The sequence below is a fragment of the Lipotes vexillifer genome, unplaced genomic scaffold (genome assembly GCF_000442215.2).
Source record: "Lipotes vexillifer unplaced genomic scaffold, Lipotes_vexillifer_v1.1 scaffold179, whole genome shotgun sequence".
Classification (NCBI taxonomy): Eukaryota; Metazoa; Chordata; class Mammalia; order Artiodactyla; family Lipotidae; genus Lipotes; species Lipotes vexillifer.
Window position 1 is genome coordinate 61,709 of NW_006796798.1, and position 23,946 is coordinate 85,654.

The following is a 23,946-nucleotide window of genomic DNA, read 5'->3' on the forward strand; positions in this document are numbered from 1 at the left end:
CTTGAGTTTTATTCCACATAAACTCTAGATTACATACCATCCAGGTCGATGTCCATCGACCCACCTGGACCTTAAACTTCACAAGGGCTGAATTCTGCATAATATAGGGTCAATGCTCAGTAATTATTTGTGGAAAGGAAATGAACAGAAGAAAGGACGATAAAAGTACTTTATGACTGGGGTAAAAAGAGAATCAGACACATAGAAATGAAATAGTTTCCTATTAAATTTAGAATAAGCTCCAAAGTCCTTGCTAAGCCCTAAAAGGCACTGAATGATTCCCTACCCCCTCTCCAACCTCACATCATCCTCCCCGTCCCTTGCCATCCTCCAAGTAAGTTTCTCTAAGTTCCTCAGATCACACCAAACTTTCTCTGCCTAAAATTTTCTTCTTGCAGCTCTTTACTTGACTAACTCCTCATCTTTCTCATGTTGGCTTGAATGTCGTCTCCTGAGAGAAACCCCATCTGAAGAGCCTATTAAAGCCAATCCCATCCCCCTCCAACTCAGTTACCTTCTCCTGCTTGTTTATCTCATAGACCTCCTTCCAGGCTGAAGACCTGTTGTTTTGTAATCTGCTTTGTTTTTCAGATCTTGACTCTTTTCCCTATGGAACCTGCATAAAGGCTTACCTCTCTGTATTTCCAACTCCTATTACAATGTTTACCCCTGAGTAGGGACTCACTAAATATTCGGTGAATAAAGAAATGAAGATGTCTCTACTCCGACAGCATAAAGCAGTGCAGAGGGAGGGCAGAGAGCCTCCAGGAGAACTCAGAGGAACTTCAGCATTCCCAGCAACACACTGCTCAGACACCGATCCACGCCACCCAGGACGAGAAGGCAAGGATGAGATGTGGGGTCGCATCTTCCCTTACGACTAGCAGAGCAGACAGCTCCAGTCCCCAACATCTGTGTGAGTGGTGCTATCTGTAAAGTCCACATGATGTCAGCTTACACTCAAAACTAACACTCAAAAAATAACTTTTAAAGAGAAGAACACACAAGCAACATGTGGAAGAGTGTTTTATTTCAAGTGGCTTAAATGATTTCTCATGAAAATCTGGAGCTCTTCGAGTTCATCCAAAAATAAAGCCAAAGCAGAATGGATGCTTCTACAGATCAAGTCTCCTAGTTTCATCACAGAATTAAATATGTCTTATTTAGGAACTGTTTGTGAAGCCCCAGAGATGCCCCCAAAATTCATTCTGAAATTACAGATTTTATTTCTAAAAACAACCATGATTAAGCATGGCATCTACAGATGCCTGCTCTTCAGTAAAGCTGCAATTTGGGAAAAATCAAAGCCATAAGGAACTAAATTATCTAGGGGAGGCTTTTCATTACTCTCTAATCTAGCTCACTCTGAGTTAAGAGGCAAATGAAATTTGATTATCCAGCCAGTTACTTTAGAGCTTCTGCATTTAATTTACTTTTCCTCAGAAGATTGGAAAATGTCCTATGAACTATTTTTACTTGTAGATTTGAACTTGACTGTGTTCTTTTTAAGCTCATTCGTTAAGTGATTAATGTTTTTAAAGAGCAGAAGCCCTTCATTTGCTATGATTTACCCTTGCTTGGCCAATAAGAGGCCTTAATTAAAGACTAGCTGAAATCTGCTATCCATTTTTTTAAAAACATATTCAAAATAAAAGTGAAAAGCATCCTTATTATTTATCGACTGTTTAGAGCTTTCTTGGTGCATGCAATGAGCTGACAGCTTTGACTAAACAAAGAACTGATTTTTTTTTTTTAAAGAATCAGTTTTTGTATCTTTCACATTGAAAGGGCTTCTTTTTTAAAGTAGCTCAAAATATAGTCTCTCGGGCTTCCCTGGTGGCGCAGTGGTTGAGAGACCGCCTGCCGATGCAGGGGACACGGGCTCGTGCCCCCGTCCGGGAGGATCCCACATGCCGCGGAGCGGCTGGGCCCGTGAGCCATGGCCGCTGAGCCTGCGCGTTTGGAGCCTGCGCGTCCGGAGCCAACGGGAGAGGCCACAGCAGTGAGAGGCCCGCGTACCACAAAAAAAAAAAAAATTGTGAATCAGATCTGCCCAAGAGTAGAGGCAAAGTGCTTCCTTTAAGTGAAAAGGTGAAAGTTTTCGACGTAAGAAATAGTATGCTGAGGTTGCTAAGATCTACAGTAAGAACAAGTCTTCTATCCATGAAATTGTGAAAAAGGAAAAAGAAATTCATGCCAGTTTTGCTGCTGCAAAAAAAAAAAAAAAAAAAAAAAAAAAAAAATATATATATATATATATATATAGTCTCTCCTAAGGTGTTATTGCTTTTTAAATTAAGATTTAAAATAAGGTAGGCTTATAAAAAGATATCCAGCCCCTAACATCTACTGCAAACACTCCTGTACTTGACAATTAGACAAGATGCTGGTTTTCTCTACACAGGGTGGCATCTATTTACACAGTCTATGAAGCTTTAATGGCTTAAAGGAGAAAAGGAAAATTGGTTATAGGATTCTCTCATTTTAACTGACTAAGTACTTCCTAGCATCTCTACCCATGCAATGAAACCATCTGAGCTTGAAAGAGAGAATAGATTTTTTTTACAGCTCCAATCCTGAGATACACCAAGTTGACTTTTTGAGGTGGGCTTTCTGAAAGCTTTCCTAAGCCCTGAAAGTAGGTGAGAGTTTTGGTGTTAAAACACATCACACACACACACACACACACACACACACACACACACACACACCCCACATCTTGAGTCTGGAATTTGTAGCACATGTATGTCTGCCAGATCCCTGACTAATATCATAAGCAATAGTTAGGTTCCTTAGTACTTGGTGCTGGGTCTGTCTTTTAATTAAATGATATCATTGTCATGGTTCCCAATTCAATCACAGGCTTCTAGTCCCCCACTGGTACAGACAAGGATTCCTTATTGTTATTGTCTGTTTGACCCAAATGCTATCTTTTTAGTCCCTGCTCTTTCAAATAATAATTCTCTTTACATCTGCAGTTGCATATTTTCCTCTCAGTAATTCTGCAACCTCTGCAAAGCACCACCTCACCCCCAAAGATCTCCTAGAGTATCAAAAATGAGGTGGTACCATTTCTTTATCCCTTTTCCATCCAGCAGCTGACTTGTGCTATAACTACAACAGCAGCATTACTTCTGTTATCGCTCATCTAGCACGTACCTGACTTTTCAACATGGTCATGTTTTATGATCTATAATGAATATTTACTGGGTCCCTACTATGTGCTGAATATTGTTATGGGTTTTGGGGACACCAGGTGATTATGGTATTGTCCCTGAAGTCCAGGTGTTTATTATCTAGCCTGGGGAATGGAGAATCTGATTGATGTTTATGGTAGTGTGAGGAGCTCCAGTCACTAATTTGCTCAGCAAATATTTGAACACCTCCTAGGCACTAGTCACTGTGCTAAGCATTGGGTATACAAGGGTGAAGAAATCATTTCTGTTTTTTGTCCATGTGCTCACAGAGGTTATAATCTAGTGTAGGGAACAGACAATAAACACTCACGTAAGCACAATCTAAAAGTTAAATTGGGTAAGAGCTATGAAGGAAATAAAGCAGGTGAAAGAGTAGAGTATGCTGGGAGGAATAGGGCTCTACAGAAAGGGGGCTCTGAGAAAGTGGGATATAACCTGACACTGGAAGCACAGAAGTTGCTGGCCGTGCCAAGACCAGCCATCCATGTGCAGCCCAAAGGAGCTGCACGTGCAAAGACTCTGAGGCCAAAAGGAGCCTGGCACAGCCAAGGACTAGAGGGACTAGTCATACACCTAATGTGACTAGAGCCTAGAGAGAAAGCAGAGGTGAAAAAAGATGGAGAGGGCGACAGACTGTGAACAGATGATTTTAGAGAGATACTTGTATATTGTGCTGTACGTATTATATTATGACATAATATACATTCCCTTCATTACAACAAGAAACACTGACTTCTTTTGATATAGTCCATAGCCTGCCTATCTATCTACATTGTTTTAAATTCCCCTCTGAATACCATGTAGAGACTAGATTAGAGAAGACAAGACTGGGGGCTCTGCAGTAGTCCAGGAGATGATGGTGACTTAGACCATTCATTCAGCAAAAAAATTATGGAGCTGTTTATTCTGCCAAGAACTGTAACAGGGATTTAGCACTGAAAACATCCAAGTCCTACCTATCAAAGAGCCTTAATTCTAGGAAGAGAGATGAGAGATAATAGAAGTAATCAGATAAACATTACATGTCACGTGGCAATAAGGGCTACAAAGACCAGGAAAGTGGGGTGAGGGATTAGAGAGGTCAGGAGTATTGATGGGTTATGCTCGGAGTATAACAGAGGCTCAGCAAGTGTTCTACATCAGCCTGGGGAGTGGGGGGAGGCTTCTCAGGAGAGAAACACGTGGGCTTAAACTGAAGCACGAGTAAGAATTGGCCGAACAATATAAGGAGGGGATAAAGGGGGGGAATGGAAGAATTAGATGTAGGAAAGGTTAAGGACTAGATCCTGAAGGCTTGATTGAAGGGTTCCATGTGGAGAGAAAAGGAAGACAAGACCAGAGGAGCCAGCAGAGGCCAGAGCTTGCAGCAGAGGCCTGGGCAAAGCTAAGGAAGGGATTTAAGCAGGGGAATGAATTCCAACTCTCATGCACTTGGCATTGTGGAGGACGGCTGGAGGGAGGCTAGCCATGGTGGTCCATTAGCAAACACTGGGTGCAATCCAGGGGTTAAGATGTTGGTGGCTGTGAAGATGGTGATAAAACAGGGTGGATCTGAAAGATGTCAAGGATGTGGAACGGCCAGAACTTGATCACTACTTAGATGTGTGCACAAGGGTCGGGGTGGGGAGACAACACTCCAGTCTGCTACAACATGATATGCAAAATCCTTTAAAACATGCCCTTTATATACTCTCTGACCTCCCGTATACCAGCATTCTCGCACACCTTTGGCATCACCAGCTTTCTTTCAGCCCTTGAACCTACCAAGCTCCTTTTCAGCTCATGGCCTCTGCTCCACTCTCTCCTTCTGGCCTGGAAGACTCTCTCCCTGGGTCTTTGGCGAGCTGTCCCTCCTCATTCAAGCCTCTGATCACGTCCCTTCCCTAGAGAGGGCTTCCGTCATCCTCCTCAGCCAACCTTGATTTCACATGTTCATCACACTCCTCTCTAAAATCAGCTTCCTTTTAAATTATTCATGTGTCAATTTTCTCAGAGGTTTGTTTATTCACACTGCTGTTTACATGTCTGTTTATATAGATGGGCAGGGTTCCAGCTGAGCTTCACAACAGCAGTGGCCTCACCTTCCTCGTCCAGCACTGCCTCCAGGGCCTTGATAGCACTCTTTTGAATGAATGAATGAGTGGATGGAAGTTTAGGAACTGGGTAACAAATTACATACAGAGCTTAAAGCTGAGTGGTTAAGCTGCCAAAACAAAGGTCCCTGTTTGGGCTTCCCCGGTGGCGCAGTGGTTGAGAATCTGCCTGCTAATGCAGGGGACACGGGTTCGAGCCCTGGTCTGGGAGGATCCTACATGCCACGGAGCAACTAGGCCCATGAGCCACAACTACTGAGCCTGCATGTCTGGAGCCTGTGCTCCGCAACAAGAGAGGCCGCCATAGCGAGAGGCTCGCCGCACCACGATGAAGAGTGGCCCCCGCTTGCCACAACTAGAGAAAGCCCTCGCACAGAAACGAAGACCCAACACAGCAAAAATTAATTAATTAATTAATAAACTCCTACCCTCAACATCTTCCAGAAAAAAAAAAGAAAACCACAGCTTTAAAAAAAAAAAAAGGTTCCTGTTTTAGAAGATCCAAATAGAAAACAGATTGAAAGGTACACATATGAAAACAATGCACAGAAGAAAGGAAAGAAGTCCAGTTGAATCTTGAATCCAGGGACCAGTGAACGCCTTCTGTAAAGGGCCTGACAGTAAGTATTTTGGGCTTTGCAAGGCTGTAAGGATGCTGCTGCAACTACCCGACTCTGCCGGGGTAACACGAAAACAGACGTAGACAAAACCAATAAGCATAGCTGTGGTGCAGTAAAATCTTATTTACAAAAACAGGACAAAACTGGCCAGAGAGGCATAGCTGCCAACTCCGGCTTTAGACTAATCCAAAATAGGTACATTCCAAAAGGGTAGCATATAATTGAAACACATAAGGAGGACAAAACTCACCTTTATTGAGATTCTATTATGTGCCAGACAGTGTGCAAGACTCTCTGCATATGTTCTTCATCTGATGTTTCTAACGATTCTGGTAGGTAAGCATTAATACAGCTATTTGTCAATAATTAAGAGTTCAAAGAGGAGAAATAACTTGCTCAGGGCATACAGTTAAAGGAGCCAGGATTTAAATCCAGGAAGTCTTTCTGACTCTCTGCCTTGTTTTTTACCCTTTTATCGATTACCCTCTTACAGCCTCAAACTGCCTTCCTACCTCTTTTTGGAAAGAGGTATAAAAATTTGTCCACATGACATGAATACATTGATTTCAATTCCACGAACACCAAGGAATACATAGTGTGCCACACAGTGTGACAGGTGCTAGGATACACAACTGGCAGATCATCTCTCTTTTTTTTAATTATAGTTGATTTATAATGTTGTGTTAGTTTCTGGTGTAGGGCAAAGTGATTCATTGATTATATATATGTGTGTGTGTGTGTGTGTGTGTGTGTGTGTGTGTGTGTGATTCATTCATAATCTTTTCCATTATGGTTTATTATAAGATATTGAATATAGTTCCCTGTGCTATACAGTAGGACCTTATTGTTTATCTATTTCACACATAGTTTGTATCTGCTAATCCCAAACTCCTAATTTATCCCTCTCCCACCCCCTCTCCCCTTCAGCAATGATGTTTGTTTTCTATGTGTCTGTTTCCATTTTGTGAATAAGTTCATTTGTATCATATTTTAGATTCTACATGTAAGTGACATCATACGGTATTTGATGGTCTACCATAGAGATGGTAGACCATCTCTATGATTTGTCTAAACTGCAGCTTGTTAATATCCAATACTGAATTTCAAAGCCTACCATTTGGCATTCCTATATCATATTCTCTTCTATTTTGCTAAAATTACTACTGGTGCTTTCCACCATGTGAACAGTATCTTTTCTGTGGGCCTGTCTGTCCTCTGTTAACAACCACAGGTGTGGATTTTGTTTTGTCTGTGTGCAAGGCTTTCCACTTATCAGTCTCCCTGCAGAGAAGTTTCCCCATTAGATCGCTGCCCACAGCACCGGCTGCTGTTCTACACTGACAATTCCGAGCTACACAGCTTTCTGTTACCAGTTGACTCAGATGGTGTGATTCACTGTGTCCTTGAAGCATTGGTTCCATATGTCTGGGTTAAACACCCTTCCATCCTCACAGGGCCAGTAACCAGAGTGTTATTTCTAGGTTTTCGACGGATTTAGGAGTCAAGATGTGCATGGAGATAGCACTTGCATCTAATTTCGAAAATATCTGCTTCCCCGCAGCACTGCCTTGTGGGACTTCCAGCTTAACCAATAGAAACCCCCTATATTTCTTATCTAGTTATGAAAATTATATCTCAGAAAAATGCTACGGTCCGGCTTTTGTTATTGTATAGAAAGTAACTGGGAAACATCAATATTGGAGAAAAATGTTTGAGGAAAAAAGTCTCACTGTCATCAGCAATCTCAGACATCTTTTCCCAGGAACCACTGCCTTTATTTCCTTGTCAGCCTGTACCTAGCCAATTTAAAGTATGGGTTCATTTAGCAGAGATTCTCAAAGATTACGTGTTTCCCTAACCCATTAAACTTTTTCTTTAAATAGAATCAATATTTCACAGCATCTGTGTAGTGTCCATCAACATCTTATTCTACCTATAAAAAGAAAAAGTCATATACAGAATATGTAGTCTATTATTTTCAAAGCCCCACCACCTTTCAGCATTTAGCATGGATCACAGTGTTGGAAATCAAAGTGAAAGCTATTTTAGGGAAAGCTGGGCTTCGAGAATCCACAAATAACAACCCAAATGACCTATTTGTTACCCAGCTTGTCTTGGCCAGAGTTCTGTCTGGAGTGGAACTGGAACCAATCAGGAGTCAGGATTTTCCTTCTTGTTATCAATATCAAAGCTCTGCCCTCTCTTTCAACTTTGAGTCAAAATAGTCAACTAAATACTATGGATTCTCTTTCCTACGTCGGAAATTACCCTTGTGTCATCTCCTGGTCCACCTCTATCAACCGAACCCTCTGCTATTTCTCAGCTCCATGGGTGAACAGACACTTCATATGGCCTCTTTCCTTCAGGTTTGTGCCCCTGTGGTCCATCCTCTACATGCCAACTAGAGTGGGCAGGACATTCATGATAGTAATGACTGCTGTGTATTGGTACTTTATATGCATTACTCATTTAATTCAAATAGAAACACACACACATATACCTCAAACCAGTATCACTCCCACTTTTCACATGAGGAAACCAAGGCTTAGTGAAGTGAAGAATTTGACCCACTTCAAAGAGCTACTAAGGTACAGAGCTAAGATTTAAACCCACATATGTGATCTTGATGTATCATTCTATTCAAAATTCCTGTTCCATAGATGCAACATCTGATTGGGTAGAGTTTAGGCCAGCTGTCACCTTTTGCCAGGGAGGGTGAAGCATCGTTAGGGACAGTTTTATTAAAACTACATCCAAAAAGAGAAGGGTAGATCCCCAAATAAAATCAAGTTGCAATGACAAGGAGAGCGAATGTGTACTGGGTTGGCAAAAACAAGAGGTCTTACGATAGCTTCTCTTAATAGTCAACTATAAAACCCTCACCCAGAAATGACCTCAAATTCTGTTATTAGGATACAACAGACACTATTCCTTGCAGGTGGAAAATATCAGTAACTTACAAAGAATTTGGTTCTTATAAATAGGGTGCTACAAGTATAGACACTAAAATGTAAATTAGCTGAATGGAGTCGGTTTAAGAACAGGGAAGAGCCAGGAGGTCTAGGCTAGGACATGTGACACCCTCATCAGGTGGTGGCAGAATGTTTGGCCAAATTGTCACCTGATGTACCTTGGTTTACAGATCTTATGCCCACTGAGGTGGTAATGTTAGGAAAAAGTAAGGAGGTTGGCTAGATACTGCAGCCTTCAGAATTGTCCCATAAGAGAAATGAACCTACATCAGAGTAGAAGAACTAAAAATCAAGGAAAGATACCAATGATAAAAGAAGTATTTTGGACACTCTGAGTCCTATAATTTGGAGTTGTGCTGGAAGAAAAGTATATTTTGGTACATCATGATAAAGTGAGGGGTTTGGGGAAACTGGAGCTTAGCAGGAGATAGGGCTTATAAGATGGGGGAAAGAGTCCTTTCTCATGCACTTCAATGGTAAGGTGTTCTGCCAACCAAGAGAGAAACAGTACTGGTGCTTCTCATTTAAAATTAGCTTCACTTTCTTAGGATAGAGGCCATTAAGGTAAAAGATAAGGAACCTCTGACTTTAACACTGTTTCCAGGCATGATAACTGACTGTGTAATCAGAGCACGAAATTTTCAGGAAAAGAAAACAAAAACAAAAACAAAACTAGACTGGAAGCCTACTAAGTATTTGAGGAAAGGATATTGCCATGGAAATCCAAAAACTAGCCACCCACCCCTAAGCCGATTCTGCGATCTTTTGACTTCACTTCGTGGGACCTGTATTGCTCTATCTGTGCAGTCCCATGAAGGGCAACCTTACTTACAATTTACCTCATTTGGAACCATGGAGAAATACCAACAAAAACCTATAAGGCAGAACCAGTGGCCAAGGGGAATGATGGACAAAAGAGATCCTTCCAGAGAGCAGATCACCTAAACTGTCCAATGGATGACTAAAGAACTTAGTCCACTGTTACATTAGAGAGTTTTGTCTTAACACGTCTATCCTTGTTCAGCAAGATGTGTGTGCTGCAGACTGTGGACAACTGTGTTCTTCCCATCCTCTCCTTTGCTAAGTGGGAGGCTAATTGTGTGTACGACTGTATCAGAATAATGGGGGCCTGTTAACTTTTCACTAGATTGCTCAATTATAAAAATCCATATCCAGATATGATTGAGAAGACCATCAGTCACCCAGAGATCTTGGATTTCTCAGATGGATAACTGGATGAATCTTGGTGTGGTCACTCTCAAGGACAGGATGGCCATGTAGCTTGAGGAATGTTAAACCTCTGTTTGGGAAGAAGTTTTAATATGAATGTGGGATAGTCCCATGAATGAACCACAGCACTCAGCATCACTAGCCTACCCAACAGCCATTTCCCCTTGCTTCCTTGCTAACAGAAATATGATTACATTTAAGATGGCACTACTCCCAGCTCTGGGAATGAATCATGACTGGTCTATCTAGATAAACCATGAGCCTTTTGCCAAAAACTCACTTTCCCAATCATCCTTGTAGCTCCAGTTAGCCAAATGAGACCTAAAGAGTGAATTCACTGGGGTGGGTATATGTGAAGCCTTATACTTTAATAAAAGAAAGTATTTTCCTTGATTTCTACCTCAAAACATGTTAAGTCAAACAGAAATAGACTCACAGACTTCGAAAAAATACTCATGGTTTACCAGTGGGGACAGGTGGGAGAGAGGGTAAATTAGGAGGTTGGGATGAACATATACACGTTACTATATATAAGATAGATAACCAACAAGGACCTACTGGATAGCACAGGGAACTCTCTCTACTCAATATTCTGTAACAACCTACATGGGAAAAGAATCTGAAAAAGAATGGAAATATGGATATGTACAACTGAAACACTTCACTGTACCCCTGAAACTAACACAACACTGTAGATCAACTATACCCCAAAATAAAATAAAAAGTAAATTAAAAAATGTGTAAGTCATTTTGTGACCATGAAGCAATGAACACAAGGATAAACAACCCACATGCCAGGGATGGTAGAAGAATGGGAGAATCTGGGGCCATATTTCTTGTTATATAAACAAGTAAGTCAACTTTATAAGTGATGTCATAACTGAGATTTCCGTTATTGTTAAAAACATGCCTAATTCACAAGCTGATCATACATGTAGGATGCGGGAGAAGGACACACATTAGAAAAACAGAAAGAAATGATGAAAATAAATTCTCACTGAATCCTGACTTAAGATTCTTATCTCTCCTCCTTGAAACTGTTCTTTTAACACAGTAGTAACTTTTCTTTAAATTGATTCTCAATTTATGTGGTATCTAGAACTTTTAATGAACATACAAATGGCCAAAACTATACCAAAATAGACGAAACAACTCTCATGGCACTAAAACTAAATGAGCGTTAACTGACTAGTTACCAGTGGACTGTAGATGCCAATAGAAATTTACAGTTGAAAATCTGCCAAGCATTTTACCATACCTTTCCTCTGCTTCGTTTAAAAGCAGCTTCCTAGAAACTGTCTAATTCTACCCCAGGTTAACCTTTTCACATCTTATGGAACTTTATAAACTCAGACCACATAAATGTTGCCTCTCCAATAAATGAACTTTTAAAGTCCTCTTGAAAGACACTTACCTTTAAGGGCTTTTAGTGTTGTTTGTTTAGTCTCTCTGATGTTACTTCATTTACCCTTAATACTATACACATTCATTTCTATTCATTCATTCTTTTATTCAACAAATTATTTGTTACTTCTCTAATTCAGACTCTCAGTTGCACGTGAATCAGTTGATCACTCCCTCCTATTTGGCTTCTGTGATATCACACGCTCCTGGTCTGTCTCCTCCATCTCTGACCTCTTTGGTGTCATTTGCTGGGCCCTTCCTTTCTCTCCCACTAAATATTGGGAGTCCCAGGATACAGTTCTCACCTCCTTCTCTTTCCTGTGCATGTTTTTGCCAGGAATGATCTCATTCTGGTTCAATGTTAAATAAAACGTATATTATAAGACTCAAACATTTATATCTTCAGCCCTAACCTCCACCCTAAAACCTATCATATATCCAACTGCCTACCTGAAATCTCCACTCATGTCTAAGAGGTACCTTAACCCTAACATATCCAAAACTGAACTCCTAGTTTTTCAATCCTCTCTCAATCTTCTCCCCCAGTTTTCCTCATGTCAATAAGTAATACCACCACCCATGCAGTAGCTCAGGCCAAATGTCATCCTTGTTGCCTCTGTGTCCTTCATTCCCCACATTCAACTCATCAGCAAGTCTGGTCAACTCTACTTGCACAGTAGATCTTGACTCCTCCTACTTCTCTCCACTGACATCCCAAACCCAGTACATCTCCTGCCTGGGATACCACCCCTACCTCCTAACTCAGCTCCCTGCTTCCATTCTCTCTACCTCACCATTCTTTTCCCATAAATTGGCCAGAGTGCTCTTTTTTAAAATGTAAATTATATTCCTGTCACTTCTCTTCACAAAGCCCTCATAATCATGTCCTATCACGTTTAGAGTCAGATCCAAATGCCTTCTTCTAGCCTCCAAGGTCCTCCCCACCCACATGATCTGGCTCCCACCCACATTTCTGACTCATCTTAAATCTCTCCACCTTACTTCCTACACTCCAACTTCTCTGTCCTCCTATCTGCCCTTTGTACAGTCACTGCTTATTATGTTTTGGGGTCTTTACAAAAGCTGTGTCTTCTGTCTGGAAAGCTTTCCCTCCCAGGTAGTCACATAAATGACTCTGTCTTCTGATCCAGGACTCTTCTCATAGCTCACCTCTTCAGAGAAGCACTTCCTGGCTAATAAGCTGCAAGTAGCCACCCTATTACTCTTGGTCCATCATGCTGTTTTCCTTCCTTCACAGCAAGTATTGTTATCTGATATTTTCTTACCTATTTATTACCTGGCTGCCTCCAAAACATTCTACACTGCTTGAAAGCAGGGACCTTGTCTGACTCTCTCATTACTGTGTCCCTAGACACTCCACAGATGCTCAATAAATATTTGGTGAATCAGTGAAGTTCACTGGTACCAGGGAAACTCTTCCTAACATTCCATTCGGCATCTTTAAAGAGGTACTTTCTGTTATATTCTTCATGGTTTTAAGATTAATCAGGAAATACATTTTGAAGCCAATTCTCCCTTCATTCAATCAAGAAATATTTACTGTGCCAAACGTTTTTGCTACACAAAGAAAAATGAGACAGCAGATTCATAATCTAGTGGTAGAGAATGACATGAAAATAATAGTATAATATAAATAATGACTGATCAAACTACTAAGAGACCTACTAATGTTGGCTAGTGCAAAAGGGATCAGGAATAGAGAGAAACAAAATTAATGGTGAATACAGAGGGAAGGTGACATTTGCTATATGCCAATGAGTCAGAGGTTGAGTCCTATAAACTAAAAGAGGAAAATATTGCATTGGTTTCACTTCTCAATCCCATGTAATGACGCCCCAAAACATGACAAAGACAGAAGGAGGGATTTGTCTTTGTATGTCATAATGTTATTACAACCTGAAAGTCAAGTTTTACTAAATTTAAGGACACTACTTGCAAATGCCTTATGTGATTCAATCTCACTCAATTCTATTTTTTATCATCAAGCAAGGTGAAGATTAAGTACAACTGCGATGAAATAGATGCTCTCCTAATTCCCTCCCCCTCTGACAGCTGCTCCCCTACTCTCTGCCAGCCTCCACCCCGACCCCTCCATTGACACCCATTGCCTGTGGGCCACGATTTCCCATTACCCTCTGATCTCAGATACAAAGGAAATTCCACTAATCCTCTACCAACAGAATAGCCTGCTCACCGGCCCTCAAAGGTGCCTTATCTACTCTCCTTTCTCAACCTGCCAACCCACTTGATATACTTTTCCCTTCTGCTTCTATTACCCAAATGCCACCAATTCTCAAACTCAAGAGGCCCATCCCTTAAGCCTGCCTCTCTGGTCGTTCTAGCCCTCTGTGAGCTCATCCTTCTCTGACTCCCTGCAGCATTCACTACCTTTGCTGATTATCTGGAGTTATTTCCGTACCTCCTGGAATTGCTGTTTAATCTTCACATTGAATTAAATCACCAAATCCTCTGTAGCCAAAAACCAAGCCACCAATTCCACCCAATGCTAAAGGAACGTATAAATTAGCAAAGAAGAATGCCTGACAAATCAATATTTCAGAGGCTAGTTGGTGTCTTCTTAGTTCCGGTCATTCAGAAATGCAAAATAAAGTGAGCCGAAAGTGTATGGCTCTTGGTGAAATAGTAACTATTTGGGATAATCTTCCCCCCAATTAAGCTAAAGATTATAAATCTATACCACACTGCTCAAACCCTTATCTCCGCTGACTTCTCAGAAAATGAAAGTCCCTTCTGTTTCACAGAATAACCTGTAGATTATGAAGTCCTCCCCAAACCTGACTTCTTTCCTGCTGTCTCAGAGAAGAGCCTCACCACCCTATACTACTTATCAAGCCCCACTTGTCCACCTGCCCACTTATTCATTTAGACAAGAGATATTTAGGCACTGGGGATACAAATATGACAACAAACTATCCCTGGCCCAGAAGAACTCAGTCTCTTAGGGGAGACAGACATAGCAGTAAAATATTGCACAAATAACAGCACTCAGGAAGAGTGAACTATATCCATCAATGCAGCTAGATCTCCTGATAAGACATAATAACTGAAAAAGCCTTAAAATACACTATTTGTGCAAATTTTAAAACACGCACATTGCTGTAGTCTGAATGTCTGTGTCTGTGTCCGTGCCCCTCCCTCCTCAAATTCATACGTTGAAATCCTAACCTCCCAGTGTGATGGTATTAGTAGGTGGGGTTTGGGGGACGTGATTAGGCCATAAGGGTGGAGGCCTCATGAATGGGATTAGTGCTCTTATGAGAGAGACCCCACAGAGCTCCCTAGCCCACCTCAGCCACGTGAAGATACAAGAAGTCTGTGGCCCAGAAGAGTGCCCTCGCAAGACCACGCTGGAACTCTGATCTCAGACTTGCAGCCTCCAGAGCCATGAGCAACAAATTTCTGTTTATAAGCTACCCAGTCTGTGGTATTTTATTACAGCAGCCCAAAAGGAATAAGGCAAACGTGAAACATATGACACGCAGTTCATGCACACTTACATTTGCAGATAAAAGGATATTAAGGTAAATTGGAAGGATGTACACCAAATCTATGGTAATGGTTATAGCTGCAGGAAAGAGGGGACAGGAAGGGGAACACGGAAGGTGACAAAATGGTTGTCGACTTTATTGTTAACGTTTTGTTGCTGTCATGTAAAGAAGGCTGGAAGCAAATAATCTTGTAAAATTATTAATTATCAGTTTGGGGTAGGAAATCCTCAGGGGCTTATTGATCTCTATACTTTTCTGTATTTTTACAAGTAGTTCAAATGTCAATAGACAACTGCAGAAGGGCTTTATGAGCCATATACAAGGCACAATGGTGATATAATAGAAGAATGATTCTCTCTCTTGTGTTTTCAGGCCACTGCTCTCCGCTGCCGGGTCAATGCCTCCACACATGCCCAAATTTCTCCTGTTTAACTAAATGAATCTGTGAGCAGTCATTCCCTCAAGCAACTGCTCCACCTCCCCCCTTTCCTTCCCAACTAAACTTCTTAGAAGAGCTGCCTACACTTGCTCTCCTTTGTTTTCTCGCTCACACCCACACCCACTGCAATCTGGCTTCTGCCCCACTTAAAATTGCTTCAACCTCCTAGCTGCCAAATCCTTTCGGTTCTCATTTTACCTAACCACGCAAAGCACTTAAGATAATTGACCAAGTACTGGAAAAGTTTCCTTCCCGTGGCTGCCTCCCTTTATGATCCATCTCTGACTCTTTTCGCTGGTGCCTTCTCCGGGGACAGCCACTTGATTCTAGTCTGTCTCCTAAGATGCCAAGCTGAGCTCTGTTCTCTCCCTAAATGATTCCCTCCATTCTCATGACTTTCCCTGCAATCCACCGGCTCCTAAATCTGTATTTCTAGCCCCTTCTGAGATCTAGACACATACCTTCAATTGCTAGCTGGCTTTTTCCTACATTCTCTACCTGTATCTCAATCCAAGACAACCATATCCTCAAGAATTCTCACTGAAGGTTAAAGCTAAGAACGTGGACAGCTTCTGGACTCCTACTTTTCTTATCCGCATTCCAATGTTTAGTGACTTACTGCAACACAACTCTTGAACCCATCACCTTGTCTCCACCTGCCACATTGCTTTAATTCAGGTCTCCCACTCCAAACTGTCTGCCCTACTTTTCTAAACAGCCCCCTTGACGTCTATGGAATTACATCCATCATTTCTCCCTAAAACACAAATAAGTGTCATTCCCTTACTTAACATCCTTCAATAGCTCCCCACTGCCTGCATATTTTAATTTTAACTCCCCAGGCAAAAATGCAATGGCTTGAAACAATCTACCACCATCCACCCTTCCAGCCTCACTTTGGGGTATATCTCCCCAACACTGCCAATACTCAGTCCACCTGGATCCTCTCACCATTCCCTGGATGTGGTTTGAGTTTTCATAAAAATCTGAGACTTGGCACAGGCTGTTCTAATTACTTTGGAATCCCTTTCTCTCTCTTCCGCTGGTTTTTGTGATAGTTGATTCATTCAATAAACATTTGGAACCTACTACGGGAAGGCCCTGCTCAAGGAGCATGGGATATACAGTGAACAAAATAGCCCATCTCTACGCTCATGGAGCCTAAATTCCAGAGGATTGAATTGCAGTCAGCAAATCTGAGGCATGATTTGGAGGTGTTTGTTTAAATCATTAGTAAGTCTAACACGAAATGAGAATGTTAACACATACGACTGTGGTGGCTTTCGCATGTCATTGTAGCTCATCCTCTGCAACTAGATCTTATCTTTCACTTCTTTGCAACCCCATGAGTACCAGTTACACACATGTGCACATCCTATAGACTCTTTAAAATTTAAGGCTCAGCCCTTTCTTGATGGAAATTATCCCTTCCCGTGAAGGCCTGAAGGAACCTTTCCATTAAAGGGTTTGCAATTACACATTGTAATTGGGTAGACACTGTTGACTCAGGTTGCCCGCAAATCAGCAGGCGTCAGACCCACACTGCATGGGTTCATGAAATAGAAATAATAACAGGTGAGCTCTCTGTGGTTGAGTCAGGAAATGTCCATATGTTAGTGCTGATAACCTATACTGTTGTAACATACTCTTTCTGCATTGAGTTTTCCACTTTATTTTTTCAATTTATTGGACACTAGTTCATGTGTGTCTCGTGTAATCTTGGGGTATATGTAGACAGAGATTAAGCCTTCTCTGGAATTGTAACATCCATCATGCATGAAGCAGTGGAAAACTCAGATTGCAGAAAGAGTACGCCAGAAACAAATCAGGACAAAGAAGAGTCTGAACAGTGCAGAAAAGTTCTCAGTTGGGATGGGGATGGCTGCAACTGGCCCGAAGCACTGAGGAAGGGTGAATAATTAATAACAGCATTGCAAGGTAGCATTACCTCTGCAACACTTGATGTCTGTAAAAGTAAACACATAAATATTTCTGGAAGTTAACCATTGATTACTGCACATCATTTATAGTTCTTTCCCACTCACGGTTTTGTTCTAGGCTATAAACTCGAGTATATTACACTTTTCTCTTTATACTAGTCAAGAATAGATAGAAATGCCTCCATGAGAGGTTACCAGGATCAAACCTTTTGGGTTTGACATTACTCTTTCCAGCATGCTTATTATTACCTAAGAAAAGAAAGAAGTTAAGCTTTACTAAAAATTAGTATGCACACATCTTGAAGTGTATGTATAATTTATGATGAAATCTATAAAAATGAAAGTACATGCTCAAAATATTTTTACAGATAGGGTACAAGTTCAGATCACTTTGGAGACTGCTGACCTAGACACTACATGGCTAGCAAAGAGTTCTAAATCACAGACAAGAATCAGAGTTCAGATGGCAGGCAAGGCAGAAGAGAAAAGGTAAATGGAAAAACAAACAAAAAAACGAGACAGAACAAGAAAATAATTTCAGATGCCAGAAAGGCATGATCAACAGTTTGCTGGTCATTGGGATAACCGCATTACACTTTTTGCTGAGTGTACGGTCCAAGGCCAGAGATGTGATGTAGTTATTTGGTTATTTCGTTCCCCTGCTTAACACCTCTGGTCACTTCTCATTGCCCTTAGGATAAAGTCCAAATCCTTAATAAAACTCAAACTCAACCATCTGGCCCTATCTGCCTCTTCAACATTTATCTCCAGTCTCTCACTCTTTTTTTTTTTTTTTGGACATTTTTAGTTCAATTATGTTCTCCAATCTTGTTTCTACCTCTAAGTATCATTCAGGTGTCAACTTAATTTACGCTCTCTTTAGGAGTTGTTTTCTGACCCCTAAAACGTATTCAGTTTTTTCCCATGTGTTCCTATAGCACCTTTTGCTCACTGTTCTGAAATTCTCATCGTGCTGCTAATGCACTGTTGAAGGTCTCTACTCCTTGCTAGCCATTTGTGAAGACAGAGCAGGTATCTGTATCCCCCAAGCACCCAGCACAAAGTTTGATTTATAATACATGCTAAATAAATGTGCTGACTAGAGTGAAATTGAGTGAAGTGTGTCCTGAGACTCAGGGAGAGAGGGAGAGAAAGAGAAGGAAAAAAATTTCTTTGAGCTCCCTAAGTGCTTGCTTATTGCACTTCATGATGGCAGAATTTTGAGGCTCACCTAACAGTTATAACAATATTTGACTGCTTTTCTGTCAGTACATTTAGAGGCACTTCATTATCCATTGGTCAACAAATATTTGAACACCCCTGTGGGTCCTGGAAGTGTGCACAGCCTCTTTACTCTGGCTTGGCAGATACCAAACAATTAATTAAAACTGTATTCCTTAAGGAACAGTAGTAATAGGATTCATGACTTATTGTGGCAGGATGGAGGATGATGGCTGGAGTTCATGGCTTGCAGTAATGCTATATATTCTCATTTGGTTAGTCTCAGCAAGACTGCCTGTGCCCAGTGTCCATAGGGTGGGTGGGAGATGTGGATGCAGAATCAAGTAGTCCAGGGAGGGGAGGCAGTGGAGCGAGGGCAGCTATGCAAGTAGAATGCTCTCCGAATCAAAAATCATATCTTTCCATGGGATACTACACATCCTTCCAAAGCTTCCCTGTGTATGGGACTTCCAATGCCCAGTTTGCCCAGACCCTCACCTGCCACTAGCTTGCCCACATCAATCACTTCCATCAGCCCTTCAACTCAGGCTCAGGGAGGCCCTGCAGGTTGTTTTCATTCAAACCCTTCAAGCATGAATGGTTCTTTTTCCCAACCCACAAAGCTGGGTCTCAAGGCTTTTCCCATATGCAGCATCACTTGAATTGGGTCCTGGCTTTGGATCTTCACCTTGGACATGATCTAGAAATCCACATGGAACTGTGTCAGGTCACTTGCCCTTTAACTCCATGTACCACAAAACAGGGCAATAAGCACTGTATCTGCTGAGCTGAGCCCAGCCCTTCCAGAACAGTATCAGGTCAGCCCAGAGTGCCACTCCTCACTCACCCCCAGCCCTGCCCCATCCAGGCATATTCTGTGCAGCCAGAATGTCTCAATGAATATTGCCTTAGTTGATATCCCTGTTCTCCCATCACTAGCTGTGTGGCGATGGGTGCGCTGCTTAACCCCTTTGAGCCTCAATTCATTTGTCAATACAAGGGATATTCAAAACTACCTGGTGTTCCCCTTACCAGGGTATACCTCTAGTGCCCCAAATATAATGTTGAACATAGTACTTTTGGCCCTACATATACACACACACAACAGACACACACAATTTCCTTCCTCTGTCGTCTTCCAGATAATAGCTTCCCATCATCATAAGCAAAGGCCTTTACCTAAGTCGAGTATGGAGTCTGCTTATGTGCACATCTTTGACCCCATTGCTCCTTGATCTCCCACCCAACTCCACACCCACATTCAATCAGTTACAAAGACCACCCATGATGCGACGAGAATTCTGCCAAATTCATCTTCTTCCCCTCTAATACGCCTCCCCAAGTGGCCAATCCTTTTGAACATCTGGATAACAGCAATGTCTCCTCAGCTCACCTGTCCACCTGAACCCTCTCCTCCTTTCATCCTTCCTTCACAGCAAAACAAGACAACTCTTCCTACGGCGCCACTTTTATTATGCCATCATCCTTCTCAGAAGCCTTGACTCCTTGTGCACTGGATAAAATCCACCATTCTGAGACTCTCCCCAATCTCATTTCTCAGCCTCAACACCTCTCAGACCATTACCGACTGCAAACTGCTGTCCCCGCAAAGTCCTTCATGCCACGCATTACATGCTTCCTCGAAACCTCTCTAAACCCCCTGGCCGCTCACAGCCCAGCTTCTCCACAGGGTGCTCCGCAGCAGATCCCTCCAGGACTGCCTCTCCTTCCCTCCTGCCTTAGAGGACAAGATTGACCCCTTCCAGGGAGCAAGTGCCCTTCCTCACAACTCCCTCCTTCCATAACGGCCCCCATGCTCCCAATCTCACCACTCTCCTGACCGCCCATCCTCGGGATTAAAGGGCTTTTTCTCAGTCCAAAATAATTACAAAAATGACCACAACTCACATTTATCAGGTCCTAACTATGTGCCAGGCACTACGCTGAGCACTTGATATACACATTAGTTCCGTTCATCCCCAATGCAACCTGTCGAAAGGGGTTCTCTTCATTGATTTACCATTCAACATACATTTGAGTGAATTTTAATAGGGAAGATAGTAAAAAAATAAATAGACACAAAAATATAGTATATATAAATATCATTATAGTATATATAAATAATATCATAGTCATATAGTATATGTAATTTTTTTTCTTTGGAAAAATATAGTATAAAAGCTATGAAGGAAAGTAGGGTCAGGGAATAGGGAGACACAGCTGAATTGTTATATTAGATGAAGTCATCAGAGAAGTAATATTTTAATGGGAACCTGAAAAAGTGAGGAAACAAAACAATGCAGTATATGGGGCAAGAATGTTCCAGGCACACATAACGAGGCTAAGTTACAAAGAGGCCACGTGGCTTCCAAGGGTAGCAGACACCGTATCTGAACCCTAGCTCTGACCCCAGAGTCTTATCCTTAGACCCCATTCTTTATCTACCATTAATGTTCTGCAGCAATTCACTCTGTTAACTAGCTCTGGCTTTTTGAAACTCTTTTATTCCCCATTAGTTGACAAGTATGGGCCATCCATGTGCGGGGCACTGACCTCCATAACATTCTCCTCTCCAATTTCTTCTCCACACATTTTCCTGACCTTACACCCATCTTCCACCCTTATTCTTCATAGTTCTCATCCTAAACTTTGTCCCCTACTCAACTTCATGTCTTCAATTACCGTTATCTATTTGCAACTGGCTCCCAAATTGGACTCTCCAGCTTAGTTTGATAGCCAGCCTCTTGGGAGTAAGGCCATCACTCATTTATCTCTCTATTCCCAATACCCATCACAACACTGGATGCTTAATAAACGTGTGCTTCTCTGAAATCAACTAAACTTGAACTCCACATTTCCAACTGCCTTTGGGACAGTTTGACCTGGATGCTCACCTAGCACATCAAAATCAATATTTCTAAAAATGAACATGTTCTCTTCCCCCCCAAAACCTGTTGTCTTCCTTGCTTCTCCATCATGACACCACGAGGCACTCGTCACCAATCTCCCCATCTTTCTCCTTCCCAGTCATCCCACCCTTCCATTCCCACTGCCTTTACCGTTGTTCAAACATTTATTTTCCCTCATTTAGACTAATACAACAGCCTCCTAATGACATCTTTGTCAACGGTGCAGCCTACACAGCTATGCAAAATTAATATTCCTCATTCTGTCACTCCTAAATTCAACTGGCTCCCCACTATCTACAGAATCAAATCTCACTCTTATGTACCGGATTTCTATAGCCCAGTACCTACTGGACATCTCCATTTTGATATTCCAAAAGGTCTTAAATGTTACAGTCTCAAACTGATCTCATTTTCTTTCAACTAAACCTCCTTCTGTATTTCCCATCTTCATAAACATATGTCACCCACTAGTCACCCAAACCACAAATCTAGAAGATGACCCAGGCTGCTACTTCTCTCCCAACCCCAATTACAACCTATCATCAAGTCTTCTTGGTCTCATCCTCTGCTTATCTCATGTGTACCCTCCATCCTCCACCACATCACCAGTGCTTTACTATGATCCCAGTGTGTCTCACCTGCAATTCTACCTCAGCAGGTCTCCATGCCCACTGTTTCATTCCCCTTCGGTCCATTTGCCACATCACTGCAGTAATCTTCCCAATCTGCAAATGTGATCATGCTGTGCTCTTGACTGAAATGTATCAGTAGCTGCCCGATGCCTTCACATCCTGATGCTGACTACTGCTCCAGCTCTCCATTTTCCTTCTACCCCAACCTTCACTGCACACGGGACTTCTCACTGTCCCCTGATTGTACCACTACGTTTTCTTAGAACCAGCCTCAGAACCACAGCGTTCCCTGCCTAAAACATCCATCATCCCACCTGCTGTCTTTACCTGGAAAACTCATTCTCATCCTCCATTCCCATCCAGTCTAGGGAGCTTACTGTGATCCTACCTACCTGAATGAGGTGACTCATATATGTCTTACCAAAGCACTCTGTGCTTAGTGCTGTCCTAAGACTTTGACATTCCAATTACCATCTCACATGTCTATCTCTTTAACTAGATTCAGGGTTTCCCATGGGATATTTTTCATCTCTATTCTAGTACTTAGAACAATACTTGACAAATAATAGGTATTTTAATACATTTTACAAAAGAATAAATTGCCCCCCATTTGGAGAATCCCCCAATGACATGTGGAGTAGCAATATTATCTAGTCTGCAGTTTAATGCTAGTTTTTCCACATAGGACTTGTTTTGTATTTTATGTGACTCTGTGAAACCCATATCACTTAGTAGCAAACCGTGTGATTATGAAAGGTGTACTCTGTGCTCCTTCAGCTTGTTATTTCATAGGGACTGCAGCTTCTGATATCCTCCATCAAGGACTTACCCCAGGGTCCTAGGAGAGTATTTAGTTAGCACGTGTCTGTGAAAATGAGATAAGCCAACATGCTCTACCTAATCAATATACAATTCAGATCAAGTAGAATTCGGGGGTGGAGAAGGAAGATATGATTTAAAAGCTTAATTCCTAAACAACTAACATGCTTTTTTATTTTCTGAAATATTGACTTGCAGTGTCCTTCCTATAGTAGGTAATTGATCAATGTGTTTCAAAGGACTGTTGCATAGCATCCTCAAAACTATTTTGAAACTACCAGAACATAAACTGCATTAAGAAGTTATAACCGTCACTGCTTGAGATCTGAAATTCTATTCTAATGATATTTATGAAAAGCCACAATCTCATGATAAGGGATCCAAGATAAATGTAACTGTGCTTTAAATTGCAATGTTTCGAACAAATTATTTCTACAGTTCAATCTTCCCAGTGTAATGTTTGTAGAGTTTGCATTATATTTATCCTGAGAAGTGAACAAAAATCTTAAAGTATTAGGTTTTGTAGTGACTACTTTTCATTCAGAATCTATACCCACAACTTTAATTCAACTAGGAGGTTTTATATGGTTTAACTGCAAATCTGGTACTTATGTCAGAAGCACTAGTATTTATATCACTGTTGAGTTTTGCAGTTTAGGATGTGCTGCCTTTTTAAAAACTATCTTATAAAATCTCCATCAAAAATGGGGTTTATTCTTTAAATAAATAGCAAGAGAACTCTCTCCCTCTGTGTCCCCACATATGGCTGTATTTTACAGTTTCCACCTTCCTTTTTCCACATTTCCCGATGCCTCGTTCTGAACTCTCATTATTTTATTCTTGTTTCCCAAGATTTCCCTCCCCACAACCTTCAAATTAACGTGAGGCACCCGTGTTTCAGAACCTGCACCAACTCTCTCAGAAATCACAACTTCAGCAG